General features: G+C 42.9%; 1 pseudogene; it reads right to left on the bottom strand.

The window, feature by feature from the left end:
* Positions 1-4,736, bottom strand: part of LOC142446048 (aladin pseudogene) — a 29,240-nt pseudogene extending 24,504 nt beyond the window's left edge.
* Between the last annotated feature and the right edge of the window lie 3,268 nt (positions 4,737-8,004).

Genomic DNA, 8,004 nt, shown 5'->3' on the forward strand with positions numbered 1-8,004 from the left:
CGTCATGAGCTGGAAGTCCACCACTCTGTTTCATGTTCTTGTTCCTGATTCCACTCTAGCTCGTCTAGTATCACAGCTCTTTTCTGGATCCAGAAGGTTCACTGTTCCCCTCTTGCTGGTAATGAAATCCCCACTCCTGCTTCTCAGAGGGCTCATTATAGGAGGGTGTACCCTCACCCCTCAAAAATATAAAGGAAAAAAGCTCCTCTGGATGGAGCTTTCATAGTATGCATTTTTCCCACTATGCAAATATCTAACAACTCACTCTGAGTTAGTACACTGAGTGGTGCCACCTGGGAAGGTTCTTTCTGGTTACAATAAGGTGTTTTGTTTTTTTGTTGTTGTTTTTGTAAAAGCAGTTTCACTAGAACCTTGTTTTTGTGATGGCCGATTTAATAGAACAGTGTGCGGCTGAGAAATTTTCTTTTCTGCTTGGCAGAAATGCAGCAGAAACTGTTGGGATGTTGAACAGAGCTTTCAAGGACAGCGCTATGGGAAAAACTGAAGTGTACAAGTGATTTTCTCATTTCACAAAAGGTGAAATGTCATTTATAGAAAAACCTCGTTATGAGCATTCCTCAACTTCCTAAACGGACACATATGTCAACTTGCGGTGCATTTTGCGCTCGTTCCACTAGGTCAGACTGTTAATCACTCTTTTTAGGGTTACTGAAAACATAGCATACCAGTGTGCGACAAAAAAAACCCTGCGTTGTGGCAGACGGGGAACTGGTTTTACCACCACTGCAGTGCACCTGCTCAAGCAACCATCTCAGTGCACCGGTTTATGATGAAAAAAAAAAAAAACAGCATGCCTGTCTTGACCTACACACCTTACTCACCTGTCCTCACTCTGTGAGAATTCTTTTTCTGTGAATTAAGAGGGAAATGAAAGGACAGCAATTTGATGACATAGAAGAGGTAAAGAAAATCAAGAGGGAGGTGCTGTTAGCCATCCAAACAGGTGAGTTTGAAAAATGTTTTCAAGAATGGAATTATAGATATGACAAATGTATTAAGTGTAATGGAGAGTACTTTGGAGGTGATAAGGTTGCTTTGTAAAAAATTGCAATACATAGCTTTAAAAAAAATTCTTTTTTGGGGGGTACCCCCTCATATCAGCCAACAGGATGGCATTCCAATGAATCTTGTTCACAGGTACTCACAGATGAATCCTATCCATATCTTCCCCCATTTTATCCAGATCCCTGAAGGAAAATGTCACTTGCTGGGAGTTCAGAGTCGGGCGGTGATCCACATGGTTGGCAGTATGAAATCACCAGCATTTCTGAGGTAAAAAGACTGGGCTTTCTACTCTAGTATAAAGTTACCATATATATTCGTGTATAAGTTGAGTTTCCAGCACATTTTTTTTGTTTTAAACGTTTTATTAGGGGCTCATACAACTCTTATCACAGTCCATACATATACATACATCAATTGTATAAAGCACATCTGTACATTCTTTGCCCTAATCATTTTCTTTTCTTTCTTTCTTTTTTTTCCTTTTCTTTTTTTACATTTTATTAGGGACTCATACGACTCTTATCACAATCCATACATATACATACATCAATTGTACAAAGCACATCCATACATTCCCTGCCCCAATCATTCTCAAAGCATTTGCTCTCCACTTAAGCCCTTTGCATCAGGTCCTCTTTTTTTTTCCCCTCCTGCCCCGCTCCCCCCTCCCTCATGTGTCCTTCGTAATTTATACATAGTTATTTTGTCATATCTTGCTCTATCCGGAGTCTCCCTTCCACCCCTTCTCTGCCGTCCCTCTCCTAGGGAGGAGGTCACATATGGATCCCTGTAGTCACTTCCCCCTTTCCAACCCACTCACCCTACATTCTCCTAGCATCGCCCCTCACACCCTTGGTCCTGAAGGTATCATCTACCCTGGATTCCCTGTGCCTCCAGCCATCATATGTACCAGTGTACAACTTCTGCCCTATCCAGCCCTGCAAGGTAGAATTCGGATCATGGTAGTTGTGGGGAGGAAGCATCCAGAATCTGGGGGAAAGCTGTGCTCTTCATTGGTACTACCTCGCACCCTGACTGACCCATGTCCTCTCCTAAACCCCTCTATGAGGGGATCTCCAGTGGCCGACACTTGGGCCTTGGGTCTCCACTCTGCACTTCCCCCCTCTTTCAATATGGTATATATATATATATATATATATATATATATATATATATATATATATATATATATATATGGTATATATATATACACACATATTTTTTTTTTGCTTGATGCCTTATACCTGGTCCCTTTGGCACCTCGTGATCGCAAAGGCTGGTGTGCTTCTTCCATGTGGCCTCTTTTGCTTCTGAACTAGATGGCCGCTTGTTTCTCTTCAAGCCTTTAAGACCCCAGACACTATCTCTTTTGATAGCCGGGCACCATCAGCTTTCTTCGCCACATTTGCTTATGCACCCATTTGTCTTCAGCGATCCTATCATGGAGGTGTGCAGCCAATGATATGATGATTTTTTGTTCTTTGATGCCTGATAACTGATCCCTTTGGGATCACTCGCTCACACAGGCTGGTGTGTTCTTCCATGTGGGCTTTGTTGCTTCTGAGCTAGATGGCCACTTGTTTATCTTCAAGCTTTTAAGACTCCAGTCACTATCTCTTTTGATAGCCGGGCACCATCAGCTTTCTTCACCACATTTACTTGTTCACCCACTTTGGCTTCAGCAGTTGTGTCGGGAGAGTGAGCATCATAGAGTACCAATTTAATAAAAGAAAGTATTCATGCATTGAGGGAGTGCTTGAGTAGAGGCCCAAGGTCCTTCCGCCACCTTAATATTAAACCTATAAATGTAGACAATTAGATCTATTTCCCCATCCTCATATATATGTTTGCATGTACATGTCTTTGTCTAGACCTCCATAAATGCCCCTTGACTCCCAGCTCCTTCCTCCATCTCCCTTGACTTTCCTCCTACCCCACCGCCATGCTCCGGCCCCACCTGGGCTACAGCTATACCTCTTCTCTACGCAACCTTACCCTTGATCGCTAGCCATCAGGCCTGCCACTCACCCCTCACTACCATTTTGGGTCCCATGTTGTTCCCTTGTCCCTGTGTTTATTAACACCACTTCCTTACCCTCCCCCCCTCCCCCACCTTGAATTGTCTGTCCCCCCGGAACTGTCTGTCCTATTGTTTTTCCTCCAGATAGTTCATCCAGCCTGTCCTATTCAGACAGACCTGTGGAGACACTAACATTCACGAAAACAAGACAGAGGAAAACAAAGCAACTGTATACAACCAGACAATAAAACAACAAAAACAAACCACTGACAAAGAACAAAACAAAACACTTCACAAAACAAAGGCTTGTAGTTCGTTCAAGGATCGTTTGCTGGCCCTTAGGAGCGTTTTCCAGTACAGTCTGTTGGGGCACCTCGCCCTGGCCTCAAAATCCACTTTCAGCATTCCCTGGGGACCTTGCCACTCCATTCCCAGCACATTTTTAATGCAATTTTTGCGGTAAAATTAGGTGCCGTGGCTGATAGTGAGGTAGGCTTATACTTGAGTATATACGGTAATCCCAGCATTGACTCAATGGTAGTGAGTGTGGGGTTTTTTTTGGATAAAGTGATTTTGGATACAAGAGCCACAATAACTAATTTACTGACCCTGCAACAATTTATCTTACCAAAATCCTGTATGCCTTCTCCATAAAGTATCTTGTATTTTGATTCCAAATTTTAGACAGAATTTATATGTCATCATGTAAACCAAAAAAAATTTGTTTCCTCCATCCCTTGTATGACAAATAGATTTTGGTTCATTGTATTAGTACTTGAATGTTAAGAAAAAAATTGTTATGGGTATAAATTATATTATTGTGAAAAACTAAAAAAAGTTGATCCTTAAATCCCTAGGTTTCACACTTAGTCTGTATGCATTTAAAGAATTTTAGCTTTGGGACTTCTGGGAAGATGGCGACGGAGTGACACACGCCGGAGGGACTCCAAAGAATCCAGCCCAGGAGAGTTGCTCAGAGTGAAATTCAACGCCACTGGATCACAGGAGGTGCATCATAAAGATAAGTAGGGACAGATCCACGGGGTTTTGAGGGGCTGGGGGCTTTTGGCTTACCTCAGTGGAAGCCGGCTGGGGCTCGACCCTAGTCCAGCTGCCAGATGTGCCCAAGTCGGGACCATTTGGAGCATGTAGCAGGGCTTGGTATCAGCACAGCCACAGTTTCCCCCTACCTGCCTCAGGACAGGGACAGGACGCTTGGGGCTCCATTGGCAGGGATCGGGGTTCAGCTACATTGCTGCTTCTGTATGCGTCTCTGCTCTATATTCCCACACAGTTTTGGAGGGCTGCACAGGGGCTTTTTCAAGGCACAGCCGCAGCCGCGCTGCGTGGTCTGAGCAGGGACTAAACCCAAAACCCCACAGCTCCATAGGCAGGGACCAAGCTTCAGCTACACTGCGGCATCTGTTAACATCTCTGCTCTCTATCCACCCACTTCTCTGGGGGCTACTCAGCAGTTTTCTTGCAACCCTTCTTGGGGCTCAGCTGCGGATTACCGCTGGGGCTTGGGGCAGGGAGTAAGCCCTTGCAGATCCACAGGCAGGGAGCTACATAGTTTCTTTTGCTTCCCTGTACCCCTGCACAGTCTAGTCTCACTTTTTGATATTTCTCCCCCTGCTTGTTCCTGCCCTGCTCTCTCATTCTCCATTGGGGACTTACGGGGCACAGCCATTGCCCTAGGGCATTTGCGCCTGGGTCACACCCAGCTAGGTGAGCTCAACCCTGCATAGATAGTCCAAGGCTAGGGTAAGGCCTGCTTGCTCTCCAGGGGATACTCCTCAGACTTCTCACCAGGGAGTTCCTGCCTGTGTACCTGGGGACATAAGGCAGCTCAGCTAACACTTATCAATATTCAAACCAATAGCGGGAACTTCAGCCCAGCCTCTGCAACCCTGGGGCAGGCAGTCGACCTGCCATCTGGGGCACTCCCCTGATAGGGAAGCCACAGGAAGATAAAGTGGTAGGTTAACCCCATAGCAAAATTACCTGTAGGTTAATCCCATAGCAAAATCAGCTGTAGGTTAATCCCGTAGCAAAATCAGCTGTAGGCAGATCGAAGAAGCATTCCTATAAGTCTTCCAGAGAGAGACAAGAAAATGGCACCCAGTCCCTCAAAAACAACTCAACGCAAACAGCCATCACCCCCAACGACCTCAACGAAAAAAATAGGAGAAACAAAAGACAAAGGCAGAATGTGTCCTGAACATGGCAACATACATAGAAGAAGCAGACATTGAGATGCCATTCAAAGAAACTCTCAGAATGCTGCTTGGAGCCATGCAGGATATGAGGGAAACAATACAGAAAAAGGAAGAAATGATAGAGGAGATAAAAGACATACACCAAAGGAAAATACAGGAGCTTAAGGAGCAGATAACGAAAAACAATAGCAGAGTCATGTTCCTTGAGAATCGATTGGAGGAATCAGAGAACCGCATCAGAGTCGTGGAGGACAGCCAAGCAGACTTTAATAAACGTGAACAAAAATCTAATAACAGCATCAGAGAAGCCGAAGAAAACCTAAGAGCTATGAAGCGGAACAACATTAGAATTATTGGCCTACCGGAGGAAGACACAACAAAGAAGTCATCTGCAACAATAGCGAGAGAATTCTTGGAGGAAAACTTCCCCAGCCTAATGAATGAAAACCAAGCAACCATCCAGGAGGCTGAAAGAACACCAGCACGACGGGACCCCAAGAAGAAATCACCAAGGCACATAATAGTTAAACTATCCAACTTTGAGGAAAAGGAGAAAATCATGAGAGCAGCTAGGGCAAAAAAAGCAATCACATATAAAGGTCACCACATAAGGATATGTTCAGACCTATCAGCAGAAACTATGAAAAAAAGGAGAGAGTGGAGTAACATATTCCAAAAATTGAAAGAAAACAACGCAAATCCAAGAATACTCTACCCAGCCAAATTATCGATCAAGATCGATGGGGAAGTAAAAGTCTTCCCAGACAAGGAAAAACTCAAAAAATACGTTACAACAAACCCAGCCTTACAAAAGATCCTTGCCGACTCAGTATGGGCAGAAGAACAACACTCACCAAGCACAAATAAGAGAACAACACATAGAACAACCTCACCCAGAGCACAACAAAGAGAAAACAGACCCCAAGATAGCAATGGCATAAGGATGGAAAGAAGTCAAGAATGATACACACACAAAACACACACTAATGAGAAAGGAAAGTAGGAAAACTCCCAACACAAAAGGTATAAAATGGCAGCACAGAGTCCGCACATGGAGATAATATCCCTGGATATCAATGGCCTGAACTCATGCATTAAAAGACTGAGACTAGCAGAATGGCTTAGAAAACACAACCCATCAATTTGCTGCCTACAGGAGACACATCTCAAGGCTACAGACAAAAATAGGCTGAGAATCAAAGGCTGGAGAAGGACCTACCAAGCAAACAGTAATACAAAAAAAGCAGGGGTTGCAATCCTTATCTGGGATAAAATTGACCTCAAAGTGCAAACCATAAAAAGATATAAGGAGGGACACTATATAATGCTCAAGGGAATGATAGACAATGAACCACTAAGCATTGTAAACATATATTCCCCGAATCAGAGACCAGCTTAATACGTAAACCAAACACTCCAAAAGATTAAGAAAGAAATCACAGACTCGACAATTATAGTGGGCGACTTCAACACACCACTCACTGAGAAAGATAGATCACAGGGAAAGAAACTCAACAAGGAGACTAGAGAACTAAACTCAACAATTAGACAATTTGACCTAATAGATATTTACAGAGCTTTTCATCCAAATACAAAAAATTTCACATTCTTTTCAAGTCCCCATGGCACATATTCGAAGATAGACCACATGCTGGGGCATAAGACAAATCTACATAAATTTAAGCACGTTGAAATAATACAGACCTCTCTCCCTGACCACTGTGCCATAAGACTGGAAATCAACAAAAAGACGACAAAGAAAATAAGAGCAAATAATTGGAGAATGAATAACTCTCTACTGCAAAAGGAGTGCATACTGGTGCAGATCAGAGACGAAATAATGAAATTTCTAGAAACCAACGAAAATGAGCACACGACGTACCAAAATTTATGGGACACAGCAAAGGCAGTCATCAGAGAAAGGTTCAAAGCAATACAAGCACACCTAAGAAAGGAAGAGAGACTCATGACGGATACGCTGACACAAAATTTACAAAAACTAGAGCTGAGTCAGCAGGACAACCCTACTAATAGCAAAAGAAAAGAAATTATAAAAATCAGGGCTGAGATTCAGGAGAGGGAAAATAAAAATACTATGGAAAAAATTAATATCGCTAAAAGTTGGTTCTTTGAAAGGATAAACAGAATCGATAGACCATTGGCAAATCTAACCAAAGAAAGGAGGGAACAAATATCAATAGCAAGAATAAGGGATGAAAGAGGGGTCATTACAACAGACCCTAATGAAATCAAAAGGATAGTTACACAATACTATGAAGGATTGTACTCCAATGAATTCAACGATTTGGAAGACATGGACAAATTCCTGGAAAAACAATCCCTCCCTAGACTCTTCTCGGTGGACATCAAGAATCGCAACAGACCCATAGCAATAGAAGAAATAGAAAAGGTTATCAAGGGATTACCAACAAAAAAATCCCCTGGACCAGATGGATACACTGGAGAATTCTATCAAGCATTCAGGGAAGAACTAATACCAATCCTACACAAACTTTTCCAGAACATAGAAAAAGATGGCAAACTCCTTCTATGAAGCTAGTATAACTCTGATACCCAAACCGGGGAAGGATCCCACAAAAATCGAGAACTACAGACCGATATCCCTAATGAACATTGATGCAAAAATCCTTAACAAAATACTAGCCAACACAATACAAGAGTATATAAAACAAATAATTCACCATGACCAAGTGGGATTCATACCAGGGATGCAGAGAT

The sequence above is a fragment of the Tenrec ecaudatus genome, chromosome 4 (genome assembly GCF_050624435.1).
Source record: "Tenrec ecaudatus isolate mTenEca1 chromosome 4, mTenEca1.hap1, whole genome shotgun sequence".
Lineage (NCBI taxonomy): Eukaryota > Metazoa > Chordata > Mammalia > Afrosoricida > Tenrecidae > Tenrec > Tenrec ecaudatus.